At 42.8% G+C, this 19,278-nt stretch overlaps 1 protein-coding gene across 7 annotated transcripts in view; it reads left to right on the top strand.

Annotated features, from left to right (window-relative positions):
* The window catches only part of ENOX1 (ecto-NOX disulfide-thiol exchanger 1), a 614,655-nt gene that overhangs the window by 121,927 nt on the left and 473,450 nt on the right, over positions 1-19,278 (top strand). For all 7 annotated transcript variants that reach the window (XM_057532923.1, XM_057532921.1, XM_057532924.1 and 4 more), the window contains one exon: positions 6,042-6,107. The gene's annotated coding sequence lies outside the window, so the exon portion shown is untranslated. The remainder of the gene's footprint in view (positions 1-6,041; positions 6,108-19,278) is intronic.

Genomic DNA, 19,278 nt, shown 5'->3' with positions numbered 1-19,278 from the left:
ATGACGTTAAGGATTTTGCTTTAGCTTTTTGCTCTGCTCACCTTTTCCTGTCCACCCTTTAACTAACCTCTCTTGTCACATCACCTTCTTGCAGGTTCTTTCTAGCACTTGTTACCCTCTGACATTTTCTTTTATTGTTTACTACCGGTCTCTCCCGCGAGATTTCAAGCTCTGTGAGAGTGAAGGTCTTGTCTGCCTCACTCCTGGTTGCGCCCCAGCGTCTAGAACAGTTCTTAGTGCGTAGCAGATGCTCAGTAAATGTTGGGAGAGTTGAATGCATCAGTGACCTTCAATAGATGAACCTGCTTTAGCTTTACTCTTCTCTCCTAGTTGGTCTTCAAGGTGACAAACTCTTTCATTCACACTGCTCCAGGTTTTCTTTGGAGGAAGAGGCAGACATTCATGTTAAGTCACCGAGTCTGAGAATTATTTCTTGTTCACCTTCGGCTTCTGAAGCTCTCTTGGTTGTCTGCTGAATTTAATGGGCCTCCAGGCAAGCGGCAGTTGGGAGCCTTGTGCAAGAGAGAACAGAGGCGGTAGAAAATGATTAAGGGAAAATAGCGGAAAAGTATAATTTTACATTTATTGACTCACACATTGTACTCCAAGCTGTGTATAACATTAAAAACGAATTAGGAGACAAGTCAGATATAAAATGAGTGAGCACACACAAGCTCACAAATACTGCAGAGAGGAAGGTATTTCTCCAGGTGCCTCTTCTCATTTACCAAACGGTAGCCTTACCAGAATATATGGGCTCGTTCAGGAGAGACATCAGGCAGCCAGTGTTTGTGGCCCGGTCATGCCCTGGCGGCACAGAGAGACCTGCAATTTCATTACTGCTTCTTGAAGAAACTTTCTTCAACCTAACAGACTTTCTAGGGAGACCAAACCAAGTGCAGCTGAGTTTAGTGTTCTCATTAAAATGTTAAAGAGGCTTTATTCATGAATGGCTGAAGCTGTAATTGCTTTATCCTCATAAACTGTGGAAATATGTGGCCGTCTCTTACAGTGGCATTCACCCAGACCCCTCTCTCAGGAAGGTCTGCTTAATGGAGGGGTTGGCTGGATCTAGGGGCTGGGAAGGGGGTTATCTGGATCATATCTTTCAGGGATGTAGTGGAAGTGATGGGAGGGGGCCCCCGAGGGGCCCCCCCCCTCCTTGATCTGTTTTCATGCTGTAGCTCTTGTTGTGTACGCACTATTTGTCTACTTGACCTTGAGTTCTAACTTGGAAATCACATGAGAGACAAACACTCAAATACACACATGCACCCAAATGTTGTGGGAAGAAGTGGGTTTTTATCCTCCCATAAGCAGTCGCTTATTGAGGTGAGATTAGAAGAAATCCACAAATGTTGAGGTGCTGGTAAACTGAATAGGGAGTTGATCTGGAAAAGGAATTGTGTGAATCACAGGTGGAGCTGGCACTCAGAACTGGCTTTGGGTGGTGACCAGTGCAAAAACATAGCTGTAGAGCTTTAGGGAGTGGATACAGGTGGCAAATACAACTATTTTTCTTCCTCTAAATATTTATAATGTTGTATAGGTAACACTGAAATCGTAGAGCTGTCTGTGGTCCATATGTAGCTAGGAAACTATATTGCCAGAAACCTCAAACTGAAACTTAAGGGGACGAAAGATTAAAACATGCTATCTTTTCCTCAATTCCTTATTATTAGAAAGCACTGTCTGTTGAATGGTAACAAATCTAGGTCTCATGATACGCAGACGTGGTAATGTTAAGTAACATCTAGGGATTGTTTAAAGATATTTTTTCTTTTTCCATTGATGGGTCATTGAGGTACTTTACTCTGGGTCAGATTTAAATTAAAATACATGTGTCCTAGAGTTGTCAAAGTTTTTTCCTCAAGGGGCAAATCCTTCTTTTCAGATGTGAGTGCAGGGCTTTCGTTAAAACTGTTTCAGGTCGGAGGGGGCAGTGGAGTTGAAAGTTAACATAGGAGGCTCTTTCTACATGAAAATTGGATGGGTTTCTGAAGAGGCCTTTTCTGGAGGGGTGACCACTTCAGCCCAATGGTTTTCATGGTGTTAATGTTGTTAACGTTAAAAAGAAACACTCATGATTTGTGAACACGAAGAAAGTACATGCTGATTTTAGAAATACTATTGATTATATACTGTTGATGAAATGCATTTTTAAGAGATTCAGAGCCAGATATAACAAATTATATTGCCGGCTAAGCCAGCTCTGCTCTAACTCTTGGTTGGTTGATATGGAGTGACTTGCCATCCCTGTTTCGGGGAACTGCTAACCTGGTCTCTGAATGCTGACATGAATCCAGAGGGGCAGGACCTCTTGGGGTTCTATTTAGATCTAGCTCCACCTGTCGTGTCTCCTCTTTCCCTTTTCCAAGATAGGATTGCAATCCCTTTCCTGGTCTACAGAGCGAATCCGTTCTGGAGCCTTCTTGGCTTGCCTATGAAATCTTGGTGAGCTATGATCAGGTCCTTACTTCCTAGTTTGACTCAGAAACTGTTGAAGAAGTGTAAAGGTGTGATGAGAGCATCAGTAATTATAGGGTCTGGACAAAGTATTCGAACAAATGGAGGGACTGACTAATTTATCCCAGGCTACTGTATCGTTTTTTGGAGAACTTTTGTCTGTTCTCTAGAGTTTTTCTGTTTGCTCATTTGCTATTAGAATGTTAGTTGTCACATCTGACCACTCAGTATCCCTGCCCAGTCAGCCCCTCTGCCCTTTCTACTTCTTGGAGGTGAGTTACATCCACAGCCCTGTGTTTACCTTATGATTAGGTGCCACTGCCAAAAGCCTAGGGGAAATTTTCAAAGTGCGTCCGTGTGCCACAGTATTTCCCTCCAGCTGCTTAATTCTGTTGTGTCTTAGGCTAATACTGATTGGTCAGTTGATTCTTTGATTAATTAACTCATTCATTCATCAAACATTTGGGGAGCATATACTATATGCCAGGGGCACATACTACATCTAGGCGCTGGGATAAAAGGGTGAGCAAAGCAGATTTGTCTACAGAGTTTTGCTGATCGTTCACAGGGGTGAAAATAAGAGTGAAATACCTAAAGAAAGCCAAATTGCTTTTCTGTAATTCAAAGAGTATGTGTGAGATTGCCATATCACAGCCGACTCTGTAGAGTACTCCGTAAGTGCATTTCATGCAGGAAGTGGTGGTACCAGACATTTTCTGTATTATAATAATCTTCGTATATTTATTAAGCTGTAACTTGTAAGGCTTCCTGATGGGGCGTTAAATGAGCCTTTTTGTGTGCTGCATTGTGTCTTTGTCAGGAGGCACTCTGGTAACTCCTGCCTGTAATGAGGCCCATTTCAGTCATTCCAGGAGGGTTTGGGGATCTGCACAAAGAGGGGTAAGACGAACACTAAGGAAAGGGTTGGATTCATGGTGGGTTGAAGGGAGCGTCCTTAGGAAAAACCGGAGATAGAATGAAATCCTTTTGCCTAGTATATTTTACGTCTCGGTACCCTTTGAGCACAGCAGCTGAATAGCCCAGCACTGGTCTACATTTTAAAAACTGCTAAGAAAATGCTAGCTTACTACATTTATAAAGTTTTTTTAAAAATAAATTTATTTATTTGTTTTTGGCTGCGTTGGGTCTTCGTTGCTGCGCACGGGCTTTCTCTAGTTGCGGCGAATGGGGGCTACTCTTCGTTGCAGTGCGTGGGCTTCTCACTGCGGTGGCTTCTCTTGTGGAGCACGGGCTCTAGGCGTGCAGGCTTCTGTAGCTGTGGTGAGCAGGCTCAGTAATTGTGGCTTGCGGGCTCTAGAGCGCAGGCTCAGTAGTTGTGGAGCACGGGCTTAGTTGCTCCGCGGCATGTGGGATCTTCCTGGACCAGGGATCGAACCCATGTCCCCTGAATTGGCAGGCGGATTCTTAACCACTGTGCCACCAGGGAAGTCCCTAAAGTTTTTTTTTTTTGCCTTCTCAACTGTTGACCTGGCAGCAGGTTGGGAGAATCGGCGAACTCCAAGTGTGACGATGGGACAGCAGACGAGCCCAGCAATTTTCCTATAATTTCCAAGCTCTGTGCCTGGGACGTCTGGCTACACGCTGATAACAGAGGTTCGACTCTGGGAAAGGAGAGAGCGTAGAAGAGGGGAAAGAAGTATGGGCACATTAGTGAGGAACAGGGAAAAGAGGTCAAGGGGGGAAAGGTAGAAAGATGCTCTGTTATCCTTGCTTCTCTCCCTCATCTCCTTCTTCGCATAGCAGGAGGGGGTGAGAAAGCAGGCGGATTGAAAAGGAGAAGAAGAGAGTTGAATTACAGATGGGAGGGCACTTGGAGGTGGTAAGGGAGAAGGAGAATGAGTCAGAGGAAGCGGGGGGAAGGAGGCAGGATAAGGACTACTTAAATGTAGGGAGAGGAGACAGGCACAGAGAGGGGCATGCACACTGTGGTCTCACTGAGAGCCTTCAATTGCTCCCAGCCATGCAGCAGCCAAAGAGCCAGTGTCCCTCCCCGAAGACAGTTTCCTGACTTTTGTATTAACTTTAATGCCATTCTCTTTATGGCCCCTGTATTGCTGGTTGCAGCTGCATTGACTCTGTGACTCTGTGTGATCAGAGAGCAGATGCGGAGACTGAGTTCTGTTGTCCCTGCCCCCTTGCAGTGTTCAGCAGACTTCTGAGTCAGTGCTGCTTGCATTTGATGTCTGCCATTCCTCCTTGTCTACAAGTAGGGGAGCTGAAGGGGAAAAAAATGTTCCTAATGGCTGCCGGCTTTAGAGCTCGTGCATACAAATATTCAAAGCAGTTGGGAAAAACAACTCTATACAGTCACAATCCAATATTTTTTCTAAGTAAAGGTAGTTGACTCCTTCATCGCTGGGCTGGGTACTTGCCCTAACCCAGCACCACACTCACTGCGCCTACAGGTGGGCTGCTTCTTGAAACATCTTTCCTCTTCTTTTTTCGAAGCTCAGCTCAGGAAGCCCTCGCAGTGTCCCAGGTCTGGGTCAGGTGCTTTCTAAGTGTGCACCAGTGCCCTCCTCTGCACCCTGGCTTCTGGTGCCAACCTTTCCCTATTAGAGCTCCCATTCCTGTTGTAATTTCTGTTCTTCCCCTACACTTTGGGCTCTTGACCCAATGTTGGATATTATGAGGCATCTAAATAGATGTTCAGTAACTGCTTATGGAATGAATGAATGGCTATGGTGCTGCTTTTGTAAGTGTAAAACAAAAGTCTTCTAGAATCAACTGTGCTTTAGGTATAAGTGTACAATTAGCCCACGTATTCTGGAAGAGAAAAGTTGACTTAGCCAGCAGTAAGGGATTTCTGGGGACTTTATTCAGCTATAATAAAGGCACTGTGATTCCATTAACTTCTGGACACCAGAGGACAGTCTTGAAGTTTCAGGCAACCTATTTCTTGTGATTCTAGTAATTGCAGGTCAGATAGATAAGGAGCTTCGAAACCATGCTTCTCAGACATGAATGTGCATAGGAATCACTCGAGGATCCTGTGAAAATACAGATTCTGTTTCAGGAGGTTTTAGCATTTCAGGCTCCCTGGTGATGCTGATGTTGGTGGTCTGTAGACCTGACTCGAGTAACAAGATTTTAAAATACTTTCTAGTAAATAAAGTTGGGATTTATTCTATGGAAATATATAGATGCATTTTTATAGTTTGAGGAACCACAGACTTCCTAAGAGAAAATGTAGAGATATCTAACCCTTATGTCAACTTGGAAATTTGCAGGAAGTCTTTACTACACTTAAAAAGAGTAACCCTGTACTGATCAGCCCCCCAAAACTGCTTTCAAATGATACTCTAGGTTGTACTGCCCTTAACTAATATACAGCTTTATTTATGTAGGCTTTTCCAGATTTGGGGAGCCCTGGCCCTGACCCCAGCCCTGGTGTAGCTACTTTAGCAACAAGGACGACTTTTAAAGCAGAAATATTCTTTGGAATATCGACAGAACTTTGCAAGCGAAACCTTGCATCTGCTTATGTATATTCCAACAGCTCTCTGAGTTTGCTGTTGGACGTTTTCTCTAACACGGCTGCCTTTATTTTACAGGTCCTTTGCAGCCAGCATGATGCCATCCTTATAAACCGTGGAGGAGAGAGCACTCACCATGTTCAGGTAAAGGGATGGTGGGTACAGCAAGCGACAAGCACGGCCGCTGGCAGGTTGCTTGTCACTGTATGAGAAGTGATGCAGCTTTGATTAAGCTGACATTCAGTTGACATCATTCTCTTGTGTGCGTTTTACTCACTTATACCGGGGTGCAGAGGGCCAGTCATGGGTGGTCTCAGTGAACTAATGTGCATTTGGGGAGCATCTCAGAGTACCTACAACAGGGGCTCTGTAGACATCCAGGGAGGAAACAGGACTGGTCACCTGGAATCTCTTTCCATCTTCTACAGTGTTAACATAGAGTTATTGCTATTGTTCATCTTTATTACCTTATCAGAAGGCTTTGATCTTTTCAACATTGATGTAAATAGGTGAATACTGAAGACTCTTCTAGTTAAAGTCTTATCTCTGTCCCCTTACCTGAAGTTGCCCTTCTAAAGATTCTTTGCATTTTCCTTTTAAATAAACGTATGTCCCACAACTTTGATTTGCCCCAGTAGGTCACCAAGATTAATTTTCCATTAACCTTTATGGCTTCTTTCTTTCTAATCATCTTTTTAGAGTATTAAACATTGGGTCAGCCTCTGTATAGGATATAAACCATCTCTTTCTTTGATGGTCTTTATGGAACGGACGTTGATGGTGGTGATCTCTGGTCCATTGACTGAACCTGGCCCTGTTAATTGAATCAAACCATCTGTGGATAGACCCACACAGGAGTTCCATTGACCATGGCAATTTTGTCATCGGCCTTTCTTCTTTTGTGACCCAGTCTGTATTAGTTTTCTCTGGAAGCTGTAACAAAGGAACACAAACTGGGTGGCTTAAACGACAGACACTTATCATCTCGCGGTTCTGGAGGCTAGAAATCCGAAATCAAGGTGTCAGCAGGCTTGGTTCTTTCTGAGAGTTGTGAGGGAGAATATGGTCCAAGCCTTTCTCCTAGCTTCTGGTAGCCTCAGGTGTTCCTTGGCCTATGAACGGCCGTCTTCTTCCTGTGTCTTCGCATTGTTTATCCCTGTGTTCAAATTTCTGCCCTTTTGAAGACACCTATCATATTGGATTAAGGACTCCTTTAATGACTTCATCATAATTTGACCATCTGCATAGATTCTACGTCTAAATGAGGTCACATTTAATTAAGACTTCCACATACTTTTTGGCACACATAATTCAACCCGTAACACTATCTAAGGGAAGGGGACTTCGTTCCTCTTGGTTTGCCCTAAAGAAACTAGCACAAAGCTTGTTGCTTAATATTGGTTGAATGAGTGAATGGCAAAGACCGTAATGACTGTGGTCAAATTCATTTGGCAAAAGCAAAGTGCAGTGACCAGAGGTGGGCAGCTCTTCTGCTCCCTTATCCTCAGCGACCTCTTACTTTTAGGATAGTCCAAGTTCAACAACATCATAAACGGGACGTGAGCTTTCCTTTAAAAGTTCGAGCAAGTAGACTTTTTCTAAAATGTAGCTCTTTCTGTGAGCCAGGCCCTCTTTCTCTACTGCATGGCAGGCTGAACTGGCAACTTACATGCCACCTCTATCAGGACATCAAGATATCTTTCCAGCTAATTCAATACCATTGAAATCATACTTAGCCGGGCTATTCTTTCTTTCCAGCTGCATCACTTTGCGCTTATTAAATTTAACGTCTGTTCCAGAGCTCTCATCTCTAAATGCAGTCCTGAAACAGGTCTGCTCCCGTTGTGTCTTCTCTCTTCTCTGTGCTTCCTCGGGTAGAAATTATTAGCGATGGTCTTTTGTGTGTTGCTTAGATTTGAGTATTGGTAACATGCGAGGATCCTGGTCTCAAGACAGCACTTAAATGATCCATTCCTCCGCGATGTTTATTTAGAAAACCCTTATTTCCTGCAAGGGTAGAGCTTTCTGGACGTATCTACTGTGACTTCCAGGAAAGGATTACCTTTCTGTCCCAAAAGGAAGCCTCCTGCTGATAGAGGTCGAAGGCCAGTGGGGACTTGGTCCTGGGAACGAAGCAGGCATCTTTCAGGACCCTGTGAACTGATTTCAGGCCCCGGGTTAGTGCTGCAGGTGGGCAGGCCAACATCTAGATGCAGACTGTGTGGCTCCCATCTGGCCTCCCCAAGGCTGGACATCAGGTGGGCTGGGATAATTGACTTCCAGGCTTCCCAACCCCACGGAAGCTTTCCTATTCCTGGGGGTGGGGCTGCAGGTCATCCCATGGCCGAGGGATAGTGTTGGCCTAGACAGCACTGGATTTATAAGATGATGACAGGCCGTAGAAAATGAAAATGAAAATGAAAATTCATTTTAGCCTTTTTCACGCTGACATTAGTCCTAACAAAACTGGTGAATCACAAGGCAAATTTTTATGGTGTGTGTGATGCCTGCAGGCACGGTTCCACCAAATGCCATCGTATATGGTTGTATAACTTCATCCTGGCGCCTCCACTGCTTGCTTGTCTTTTCCATTTTATTAAAGTGCTGACTACCCTCTATTACAAGTGCTTACTATCCTTCTATAATAACTTCATGTGAATCCCCTCGTTTGGTGTGTGAGAATGTCTACAGGCCTAAATTAAAAGTAAAACAATTTGTTTTGGTCACACAATGACCATATCAGAGTGATGGTGGAAGAGCTCTTTGATGATGACGTATCTAGTTCAGTGAGCAATTGCATGTTGGTCGTTAAACAGTCCTTAAACAGCTTATTTAGTACCCTAAAGTGGCACTGCTACAATTATGACATTCTAATAAATCTTATTTTAATAACTAGGTTATTTCGTGTGTACCTAACACTTCTGTACCATTAAAGAGAAATAAACCAGAAATGAAACCTCAAGTGTCTTGAAAACTAAAAACTAACTTATGGTTGCTAAGTCTTTTCCCCTCTTCCATTTTGCACTTTCCAATTTCTCTAATCTGAGATTTCTGAAAGTTCAGATATACCTGTTTCGTGGAATTGATAATAATACGCATATTCACTGTGCAACTCTGATTTTTAAAAAAAGGGGAAATGATTTTTATGTTCTTTTTAGTTAATAATTAACACGGTAGTTTTAAGACCTCTGAAATTTTAGAGTGTTTTTATGATACACAGGAAACATTTTAATTAAAGAAATTATACTTTGAATCAAGATTCTATCAGACTTTCTCAGAACATGTTTGCACACGGGTAAGTTAAGATACGAATCTTACTGTTTGTTCTCTTTGGGTTCTTTTTCTGCCTGTCTCCTGACGGTTCTGTTTTTGATTCTTTGAAATCTGTAAGTTTATACTCAGAGCTTTTAAGCTGATAATATAAAAGTCATGAAGAAGAGCAGAGGGCTCCTGGCAGGGAACTCAGAAGCTCGGCATGCTTCTCCATGTCTTGCTGCCCTGACACTTAGCTCTCACCAAGCTCTCTCAAGTTTTCTCTAATTCTTTCATATTTTTACTTTCTTTTCCCCTTTTCATCTATGACCATCATTTTTGCGGCTTTTCCTTCCTTTTGTTTTTTATATGACCACTCAGTTTGTTCATTTGTTCATTCACTCATTCATCCATTCAAGTATTGTCCTTCTCACATGTGCCAAGAGTGGCTCTGGGGATAACGTCAAGGTGGTTACAGTTTAGGTGGGAGATGGTCATGCGGAAGTTGTTGCTGTGACGGGCCTCTCTACTATGTGCTCCTCACACACAGGAAAAAGAGCAACGGAGTTGGCTTGGGGAAGTCAGGAAATGCTTTACAGAGAAGGTGGCATTTGAGTGGAGATTGAAAAGAGTGAGAACCTTGCCAGATGGACCAATGTGGTGGAGAGAGAACATCCTAAAGGAGAAAGGGCGGGCGGCGTAGCAGGGAGGTGTGGGGAGCAGGGTGTGTGTGTACTGCTTGCTGTTCGGGCGGCGTTGCTGGAGCGTGAGGTGGGAGGGAGGGTGTAGGGCTGGCTGAGGCTCTGCAGGAAAGCAGGCATCGATGGAGAAGCTCCCCTTACATACTGTGAGCCTTCCTTCCATCTCAGGTCTGCAACCTGCAGTTGCCTCGGGTTCATCCTGCACCTTGCAAGGAGGCGGCCTGTGTTAACAGGCTTATCTCCTGCCAAACTCCTCCCAGCCTCACTGCTGCTAGAGGGAAGTCAGGGCTTCCTAACCTGCCTCTCGAAGAGCTCAGTGCCCGCTCTCTCTCTCTCTCTTTTTTTTTTAACATCTTTATTGGAGTATAATTGCTTTACAATGGTGTGTTAGTTGCTGCTGTATAATGAAGTGAATCAGCTATACATATACACGTATCCCCATATCCCCTCCCCTTTGCGTCTCCCTCCCACCCTCCCTATCCCACCCCTCTAGGTGGTCACAAAGCACCGAGCTGATCTCCCTGTGCTATGTGGATGCTTCCCACTAGCTATCTATTTTACATTTGGTAGTGTATATATGTCAGTGCCACTCTCTCACTTCGTCCCAGCTTACCCTTCCCACTCCCTGTGTCCTCAAGTCCATTCTCTACGTCTGCGTCTTTATTCCTGTCCTGCCCCTAGGTTCATGAGAACCATTTTTTCTTTTTTAGATTCCATATATATGTTAGCATACGGTATTTGTTTTTCTCTTTCTGACTTACTTCACTCTGTATGACAGACTCTAGGTCCATCCACCTCACTACAAATAGTTCAGTTTCGTTCCTTTTTATGGCTGAGTAGTATTCCGTTGTATATATGTGCCACATCTTCTTTATCCATTCACCTGTTGATGGACACTTAGGTTGCTTCCATGTCCTGGCTATTGTAAATAGAGCTGCAATGAACATTGTGGGACATGACTCTCTTTGAATTATGGTTTCCTCCGGGTAGATGCCCAGTAGTGGGATTGCTGGGTCATTTACTCTGTAAATCATCTGTCCTGGCTGCACTCACCTGCTTTGCTTCTCACACATAGTTTGTTCCTTTGTCTTTCCAGCCTCCATCTTCAGAACCCCCCATCCTTCAAGGACATCACTCAAATCCATCCCCTTTATGAAACTTTTCTCCACTCATGAGTTATTTACCCCTTCCTCACTGCAGGGGAACTTTCAATGGACTCCTTACATCACAGTGTCACATGCCTCTCGTATCTCATGGGTTAGCTCTATAACACCCTCAGAAGGGCCAGCAGGTGCTGAGGAAACGGGCTGCATACCTATTACGTGTCCTGTTGTGCTCAAAGTGCAGCCTCTTACATATTATAAATGCTGCATTGATGTTTGCTAAGAGTGGAGTGGAAACAGAGCTCCTTTAATTTGTAAGGCTGCTACAGAAGTGGAACTGAGGGGTTGATTACTTGTCATATGGAAGAGGCAGTGGTTAATGTAAGGTCCAGATGACACTCTTGCAGGGCAGAATAATTGTTGGTGAAGGGAGAAGGATTACATTAAACAAAAAGCTGGGATACGGACAGAAAAGCGGTCCACTTTGAAAAGTAGTTAAACCGCCCTAAGGCTGAAACATGGGAAGAAGAAACTTAGAAAGCCATTAAGCCTGGTCTTGACAGCGAGTGACAAATGACATAACAGGTAAAAGCACCTATATTGCATTAAGAAGCTCTGCATCTTTCTAAGAGATGGCCTCTGGAAGACTTGATTCAATTTAAGACTTCTCCATTGCAGATCTGGAGACAATCACAAATTCAGAAATATAAATATATATTTATATAAATATTCATATAAATATATTGAAAGTCTGCTGCCACTGAGCTCAAAAGACCATAATCCTATTACTTGTGATTTTGAGAAGGGTAAGTATGAATAACTGAAAGGAGAGATCGATTAAAGGAGTAATATGAACAGGAATAATGGAATTAAAGTAATTGAGGCAATATTGGGCCTAATGGACCTTGTTCTCTTAATGCCTCTCTTCTGCTCTTCCTATCGAGTTGGCCTTAAAGTCCATTGGACTCTGTGCACCGGGAGAGAAGAACATAATGGAAGAATTAGTATTGCTGTTTATAAAAGAATAAATCTGTTGTTCTTACTGAAGAACATCAATCAGTCTGTGAAATCAATTAGCTGGAATTTTTTACATTCAGCTTATAAGGTAACGAGACAAAGTGATGAGCAAAGCCCGTCTGCCTCGCACGTAGTAGATACTCAGGAAACGTTTCTTGAATTAAAAGCCAAAGGAGACCATGGATTTAGTTGAAACACAACTTCCGTGTAAGTCCTTCCGTCGGTACTAATTCAGTCCCATCCCCTTTCCTTGATGGACTGTGTCTGTCGTACTGTAAGTAGAGATGATTCAGTTTCATTGATCTCTGCAGTGAGTTCCGTCACACGTCCATTGCCGTGCAGCCCAGGTCAGCCTCGCGTGACCTTGGGCCTCTGTATTACTTAGGGTCTGACCAGTGGCCTGTGACTTGGTTTTCGGCCCTGTAGAGCACTGGCAGATTCCATGATTTTGAGAAATATCTCTTTGATGACATTACTGCCTCTTCAGAAAACTTCAGTGTCTCCCCTTTGTCTCCCAAGTTACAGGCTCATTATGCTTTAGGGTCCCTTCCCCACCCCACAGAGCTTCTGCGTTTAGACTTCTCCCACAGCCCATCCACCCTGAACTCCCACCTGCCCCTGCCCAGGCCGGACGCCGAAGGCAGATTGGTCTTTGCATGGTATCATCCCATTTTCAAACAGGCACAATGCTCTCCTCGGAATTCTTCTCATATCTAGATCCATCCAATTAGAGTCAGGCTGCCCAAGGCAATCATGATAGTCCTTAAAACTGTGTGTTATCAAGAATCATGCTGTGAAGACGTTTATTTCAGTGAGATAAATGGCGTTAGAAACTAGAGGGTTGCAGGCACACAGTAACAAGGTTGTTTTACCAGCAGGTATTTCAACGATAATGGTGTTTTCAATATCCATAGGAGTGTAACTTCAAAACCTGAACATCACTGAAAAGTATAGTTCACTGAATCTCTTTTCACAAGTTTGTAGTGAACTTAAACTGGTATTTTAAAAAATGATTTCAACATCGTAATGACCCGCTATGGTGAAAACCTGAGAGTAAAAACTTAAAGTAGCTGTATTTTAAGTAGAAGAGCTTTTTTTCCTTTCTGCCTTAGTCTGCATTAAATAAATCTTATTTCTCCATCAATTGATCACTTTGTATCTAATACACATTATGCAGACTGTACAGTAGAAATGTTTGTAACGTTTATTCTTTGAAACTGAGTTTAAGTCCTTTTTCCTCCATTGAGTTTGCCTCTTACCGTTCCACTCTTCTGTCATGGTTTTCCTCCCTCCAGATACCCTTTTTTAGACTAATCATCCATTCAAGGACCTCTTTAATATTTAACCTTTCTGAGAATTTTTAAAGGCTGTTCTGAAATACGGACATATTTTTATTTCCCACAATGCCCAATGCATCGTTAGGACAATGTGACATCCTTGTTTACAAAAAACATACAATTATTAAATTCAGTTTCACCCCAAATTTCTCTTTTCCCTACTTCCCATTCCACCTGAACATTGGGTCTTGTCTAAATGGTTAAAATTCTTTTTTTAAAAATTGAGTAATCCCCATTTCAATGTCAACATGAAAGGATGAAGACTGACTAATAGGTTTCAGGTTCAATATGGTACATGTTTTATTTAGTTCCTGGCACTTCCTGAAACACGATTAAAGTGACACTTAAGGGATTTTTTTTAAGTTACATATCTATAAGAACAAAGGAATGGGGCAACAGCCGTAGCATTTTGGAATCTGGGATACAGGTGGATGAGTGATAGATAGCTTACTGAGCAGAGGAGAAAGGAAGAAGTAGCCTAATTTACACTGACGACTTCTACGAAGCTCAGGAATTTTCAGCAACAAGAACCCCTTGGAAATGAGAGTGAAGATAGGACTAAAATTAGGAGTATTGGTTGAAAGTTCAGATCTGCTCCCCAACTTTATACAAGCAGGTAACTAACTGCCCCTCTTTCACTCCATAATAGGAATGGAGACTTTTTTTTTTTTCTGTACAGATGATAAAATAGAGGTTTCTGGATTGGAAGGTATCAGGAAAAGTCAAGTGGTATTATATAGTCTTTTTTTTTTTTTAACATCTTTATTGAAGTATAATTGCTTCACAATGGTGTGTTAGTTTCTGCTTTATAACAAAGTGAATCAGCTACACATATACACACGTTCCCATATCTCCTCCCTCCTGCATCTCCCTCCCTCCCACCCTCCCCATCCCACCCCCCAAGGCGGTCTCAAAGCACTGAGCTGATCTCCCTGTGCTATGCGGCTGCTTTATATAGTCTTGAAATCAGGGAGATTGCACCGATTTACCAAATCCTGAGAACCATAACTACCTTCTTCTCCCTGCCCCCTAGCCTGAGGGCAGCCAGGATGATACCCTATCTGCAGGAGACTTCCCTGGGATTATGACCTAAAACTAAAACTCTAGGATACTGACATCAGGGGTTCCCAAAGAAGAGGCCTAATTAGAACAATCCTAAAATAAATCTCAAATCAACCCCTCCCCACACACAAAACCTTCCTGTTGACTTTCTCAGGCCTCACCAATAATTACCAGCAGACAGCCAAGGATCATCAGACATTTAAGGAAAGTCTCTATTATGAGAGACAGAAACTAAAACATGCAAACAGAAAGAAAGCAACTTGGAGGAAAACAGAACCTTTGCAGGAAGAAAAAATCTTAAAAAAAGAAATCATTTGTATCTTCAGATAAATAAGGTGTGATATTACAACTGTGAAAACAGAAGAGAATTTATAAGGGTTGGGAGATGGAGTTAAGGAAATTTCCCAGAATGTGAAGTAAAAGAGAAAGAATAGAAAATAATGTAGAAAAAATAAGAAATTTATAGGATTGGTTCATGAGGTCCAACGTCCAAAAACAGCAGCACCAACTTGAGAGAATATAGAAAACAGAGGACAGAAAACCATCAAAGGAATAATTCAACAAAGTCTCCCCCGACCAAAGATAGGAGTTTCCCAATAAAAAGGTAATACCAATACATCATCATGAAACTTGACAACACTATGATGTGCTCCAATAAATGACAGGGTAAACCAAAAAGACCCCAGATCCCAGAGACGGGACCAACATAAGAGCCAGCTGTGCAGAGGGACAAGTGATCCACTGATCTCAACAGGAGTAGGTAGAGGGCTTCAGCTTGAAGATGATGAAATTGATAAAACACCTGATCTGTTCCTACGGAGAGGAAATTTACAAATCTGGGGGAGGCTTTGGGGATAACCTCAGGATAATTATATAAGGAAACTAACCAAAGTGAAATGTAACACTGATTTGTTACACTGAAATGAAACATTTCAATGAAATGTAACAGGAAGGAGAAAAAGGAATGCAGAAAAGGAAATGTAATCATAGAATATTACATGACTCAGATACTAATAATGTCTCTGTAGCTATAATGATATAAAATGGGTATTTAATATAACCAAAATTTTGCTAGAATTCTGAGGATAGGAACATGGGACAAGTATAGGTGGATGAAAACTAACTAACCAACCAACCAACCCTCATCTTCCTTATTGGAAGGCCAATAGATAGCACCTAAAATTGAAAAACCAAGAAATAGTGATACAAGCATGTTATTAAAATCAGTTCTCAATTTCGCCTCAATGTGGCGCACATAGGAACAGATACTTAATAACACAGTAAGCTGGGGACATCCATTTGGGGACTATTGTATAGCTAAGAAACTTCCAAATAAAATCTTTTCAGATTTTCTAATGAGAAACCTGAATTTGCATTCATGAACATAACTTCTTTTCATATTGCTATTTGCCTGAAGTAGCTAAATAGAATTCTTGTTCAAGATGTCAGTGATTCTCCTCTTGGAATTCATATTAGTCGCTGTCAGATACTACACAAGCATCGATTAAGAAATGTTCAAGCTGTTTCACCACTGTTCCAAATTTTACAGCAGTTAAAATTATGTTTAAAAAATCCAAGAGCTTTAATCATTTTCTTTGCTCTCTAAATGCAATACTCCGATACTGCCCTTTTTTTTTTTTTTTTTTTTTTTTTAAATTTTTATTTATTTATTTATTTATTTATGGCTGTGTTGGGTCTTCATTTCTGTGCGAGGGCTTTCTCTAGTTGCGGCGAGCGGGGGCCACTCTTCATTGCGGTGCGCGTGCCTCTCACTGTCGCAGCCTCTCTTGTTGCGGAGCACAGGCTCCAGACGCGCAGGCTCAGTAATTGTGGTTCACGGGCCCAGTTGCTCCGCGGCATGTGGGATCTTCCCAGACCAGGGCTCGAACCCGTGTCCCCTGCACCGGCAGGCAGATTCTCACCCACTGCGCCACCAGGGAAGCCCCGATACTGCCCTTTGAATTTTTTTTCTATGAAGTAATTAAAAATGATGACGGGGCCCTGATTGGTAAAATGCGCGTTCATTGTCAGAGCAGTCACCCATAGGTAGCTTGGATGCCAGTGAAAGGGCACATTAGCCCCCAGTGGACAGAAGTTTCTGAAACCCATAAACAGAGAATTTGGGGAACTGATACCAGGAGCTTTGCCCACCAGTTCCCCCTCCCCAACTTACTAGAGGCCCACCTTCAGCCAGCTGTACCTTGCACATCTGGAATGCAAATGCCTCCCCCAACTGCATGGGCCGCTTCTCCAGAAGGGCAGTGGTGCCTTCTGCAGTGGCCTGTTAACATGGGTGTCCCTGGACATGCAGTGCTTCTCAGCAGAGCAGTGGGGACTGTGCCTTTGGACTCTGGGGAAGCTGATGGCCAGCTGTGACCTATCCAGCTGCACGGGGCCCCACCTGCTTCTCTGAGGCTGAGGGGTGCCAGGACCTCATAGCAAACCTGGAACCAAGTCACAGCACAGCAGTGTGCTGACACCTACCAGCTGGGATGCACTGATTTCTAGATGTGGAAGCAGAGTCCCAAATAATGACTTAAAAAGTTGTAAGCAGTTAACCTGAGGGCCTAGCACTACTTAACAGGTGAGATTGTGTTACGAACAAATTGGTATAAATACAAATTGATTCTCAAGGAATATCTCTCATGTGGTCATATTGGATCTTTCAGACCTTTTACTTCATCCAAGGATTGGAAAGAGCTGCTTTGAACCCTGTTTCCATGAGACGAGACAATAAAATATATGTATTGTGGAATATGGCCCACTTCTTAAATTCAGAGGCTCTTCAGTTTGTGGATTAACCACATGCTGTATTTTACCATTTTGTCTGAAGTATGAAGGTAAAGAACAATACATCTGAAGATAGTAAACTTCATCTTTTACTAAAAGGAAGAAGAGAAGTTGAAATTAATGGGGAATAGAACTTGTGTTTTGAATCTCCAATTGTTTATTTTCTTGCTGTCCCTTTAACATGGTCCTAGGGAAGTTAGTAATAATGTTTTAGGAGAAGAGTTAGGAAATGGATAGTCACTCTTTCACTAAATTAGCGGGAAAAGAAGAAAGGCACTTAAGAATACAGAGCAGTGACTTCTCGCTCTCCTTCTACAGAGGGGAAGCAGAACGTGGTCCATTTGGTGCCCTCCATATTCAAGGCTGAAATTGGAAACAATGGTGCTTTAATTCGCTGCTGAGTTAATGGGCCTGCTGATTTGTTCTCATTTTTCAGGCCTCTAAAATGTCCTTAAAACCCTCTCAAGGGTTTTATACTTTTAGCCTGAGGTCTCTGTGCTTCATTTTTCCTTTTGTTCTTCAGACACTCTCATTGCCTCTCCTTGTTTCATCTTCTGAGAGGTTCAGAATAATGCATGGTATGCACTGAATAATTTGGATGGAGCTTGTGACATGTCTTGATGATGTTAAGCCACTTAAAAATCCTAGAAAATAGTCCCAGCTTGCATTAGCAGTAGATTAATGCAGGTGAACTTCAGAGTCTTAATTTTAAAGAATTTACATTTTTACCAGTGATGATTGAAAACCATTGGCATTCTTTCTGCCTGCATTACTGATTACAATTGCAAATACTTGCAAAAAGTGCTAGGATGACTTTTCACTGTTTCATAAGGAGCAGAGTATTATTTTACCCGTTTAATGGCTATTAAATATTTAAAAAACAATTTTCCAAAAATACATCCATAACTGTATGTAAAGTGCATAAATCACAATGGGAAATATATTCTGATATGCATGCCTAATAATACTTGTGTAGATTAGTTTCCGTGTCTAAGAGAATTTGCCGAGAGGAAAGGTTAAATTCGGGGGAGGTTTCTCATTTGCGACTTTGTTCCGAGGACGGAACAAATAGGGGTGCTTTCAGATGAAATCAAGCGAGTTATTACTCAGGTAGTTACTGACTTTTTGCCCCAGGACTTCCTGGATGTGAGCTGTACGTGAGTCCCAACCTCAGGATCTGAATCAGGAATGGTGGAAAACCATAGTGAGTTAGTTATTTGGGATGTGGGATCCAGAAGCCCATCACCTCTTGAATTTTCCCTGTGAAAAACGAGCGGGGGTTATTTTTTAATGTTAAGGGAATTCCTTCTGAGTAGCGATTCAGAGGAGAGCAGGAACGTATTAGGGGAGGAGTCTAAAGAGAGAGAGGTTAGCCCCGCCTTCTGGAGAGCAGAGAGGGGGCAGGGCACAGGGGTGGGGCCTGTGAGCTAGGGGCACAGCTAGAAAGGAGGAGAGTGAGGGGAAAGCAGGGAGTCAGCTGGTGGACTTGAGATCCGGGGGGTGGAAATTTAATTTCAGAAGAAGCATTTGGAACACTTGGCAACATGTCACATGATTGATCAAAGTGACATTTGGGGGAGGTAATTTTTTTTTTTTAACATCTTTATTGGAGTATAATTGCTTTACAATGGTGTGTTAGTTTCTGCTGTATAACAAAGTGAACCAGCTATACATATACATATATCCCCATATCTCCTCCCCCTTGCGTCTGCCTCCCACCCTCCCTATCCCACCCCTCTAGGTGGTCACACAGCACCTAGCTGATCTCCCTGTGCTGTGCAGCTGCTTCCCACTAGCTATCTATTTTACATTTGGTAGTGTATATTGGGGGAGGTGATTCTTGCTGTGGGTTATACAGTAACTCAGAAGAGGGAGAAGGCAGGCACATGGTGAGAAGAGCTGCAGTGAGGAAGGGAGAAGGAGAAGAGATTGGCCTTGGTGACAGGACTGATAGAGAAGACAGAAGATGAGGAGAGCTTACTGAGAACTTTCAGTCAAGTCTGGGGGGCTGCCTCGGAGAACTCCTCCCATCCTTACCAGTCCGGAAAAAAAA

This window comes from Balaenoptera acutorostrata, chromosome 18 (assembly GCF_949987535.1).
Source record: "Balaenoptera acutorostrata chromosome 18, mBalAcu1.1, whole genome shotgun sequence".
Classification (NCBI taxonomy): Eukaryota; Metazoa; Chordata; class Mammalia; order Artiodactyla; family Balaenopteridae; genus Balaenoptera; species Balaenoptera acutorostrata.
The sequence above is the reverse complement of the archived record's forward strand: the minus strand, read 5'-3'. Positions and strand labels throughout refer to the sequence as shown.